At 40.4% G+C, this 1,947-nt stretch overlaps 1 pseudogene; it reads left to right on the top strand.

Moving 5' to 3' along the window:
- Positions 1-865: 865 nt before the first annotated feature.
- LOC114509163 lies at positions 866-1,334 on the top strand (annotated as a pseudogene).
- The last annotated feature ends 613 nt before the right edge of the window (positions 1,335-1,947 follow it).

The raw sequence follows: 1,947 nt of genomic DNA, 5'->3' as shown, positions 1-1,947 counted from the left end.
AACTGAGCAATGTAACAAGAGCAATATAGCCTTACATTTTTTTAAAAAGTGCACTGCCAGCTTCCTCTTTATTGTGGTTTGAGGAGGATAATAAATAAGACTTCTGTTCCTTGCCCAAGATTGGAACCAAATTGACAGATTAGTGTGTTAGCTATGTGAGCTAGCTTATACTTCAACCCTGAATTGGACTTGCTCCATTATAGGCACATCTAAACAGTCTTGGCATTTCTTGGTGGAGTTGGGAGAGGTGAGGGGTGGTGTGATGTGCCAAAATAGTTATAGTCGAGAAGAACAGGGAATGTGTGCTTCATGTCAGCTGGCAGGCAGGCAGGCAGGCAGGTCAGGGAGTCAGGAAAGAGCTGAGTGAAGCATGCGCATTTCCTTTTCTAAAACCTACCAGATGTGTAAGTTAGCTGTACTCAGGAGAGCGAGTGAAGAGGTTGAGGGGGGCCAAGATTATTCCACTGACTGTGGTGCTCCCACACAGAGTGAGGGAAATTGTAAAGAAGTGATCTTCCCAATATTAATAAACAACACACTTTAAAAATAACAAGAAGTTCTACTTAGATATGGCAAGAGGAATTTTAGAAAGAAAGAGATCAGCACTGAAACATGTACCACGGAATGCAGCAATGACTAAAAGGAGATAGTTTTGCTTTAAAATATATATTCATTTAAATTACACAGTTGTTCTAAAAGTAAAATGAAAACATTATGGCTATATTAAGGTTCCCTTTGATTCCAATTTTGGATCTCTAGCCACCTTTTCAGAAGTATCCTCGGTGTTCGCAGCCGCCGTCGCTCTCTAACGCCAGCACCTCCTCCAGCTCCCCGAGCTCCAGCCGAAGGAGAAGGGGGTAAGTAAAGAGGTCCCTATACCATGGCTCGTACAAAGCAGACTGCCCGCAAATAGACCGGTGGTAAAGCACCGAGGAAGCAACTGGCTACCAAAGCCGCTCGCAAGAGTGCGCCCTCTACTGGAGGGGTGAAGAAACCTCATCGTTACAGGCCTGGTACTGTGGCACTTCGTGAAATTGGACGTTATCAGAGGTCCACTGAACTTCTGATCCGCAAACTTCCCTTCCAGCGTCTGGTGCGAGAAATTGCTCAGGACTTCAAAACAGATCTGCGCTTCCAGAGTGCAGCTATTGGTGCTTTGCAGGAGGCAAGTGAAGCCTATCTGGTTGGCCTTTTTGAAGACACCAACCTGTGTGCTATCCATGCCAAACGTGTAACAATTATGCCAAAAGACATCCAGCTAGCACTCCGCATACGTGGAGAACGTGCTTAAGAATCCACTATGATGGGAAACATTTCATTCTTTAAAAAAAAAATTCTCTTCTTCCTGTTACTGGTAGTTCTGAACGTTAGATATTTTTTTTCCATGGGGTCAAAAAGGTACCTAAGTATATGATTGCAAGTGGAAAATAGGGGACAGAAATCAGGTATTGGCTGTTTTTCCATTTTCATTTGTGTGTGAATTTTTTTAAATATAAATGCGGGGACATAAATCATTAATGCAAGTCAAGGTGTTTCAGTGAACAAGTTTCAAGCAGTTCAACTTTATAACAATATAAATAAACCTGTTAAATTTTTCTGGACAATGCCAGCATTTGGATTTTTTTAAAACAAGTAAATTCTTATTGATGGCAACTAAATGGTGTTTGTAGCATTTTTATCATACAGTAGATTCCATCCATTCACTATACTTTTCTAACTGAGTTCTCCTACATGCAAGTATGTTTTTAATGTTGTCTGTCTTCTGTGCTGTTCCTGTAAGTTTGCTATTAAAATACATTAAACTAAAAAAAAAAAAGAAGTATCCTCTATTTTCTGCTTATTATGTATCCCTGTATCTCCCTAGGCCTATAAAAATACTTTCAGTGTATCTATTACCTTAAAAAACATGATATTATTTGTGTAAGAGTCTGTGTTCACATGAATGGA

The sequence above is a fragment of the Phyllostomus discolor genome, chromosome 13 (assembly GCF_004126475.2).
Source record: "Phyllostomus discolor isolate MPI-MPIP mPhyDis1 chromosome 13, mPhyDis1.pri.v3, whole genome shotgun sequence".
NCBI lineage: Eukaryota > Metazoa > Chordata > Mammalia > Chiroptera > Phyllostomidae > Phyllostomus > Phyllostomus discolor.
Note: the sequence above shows the minus strand (reverse complement) of the source record. Positions and strands in the feature narration are given on the sequence as shown.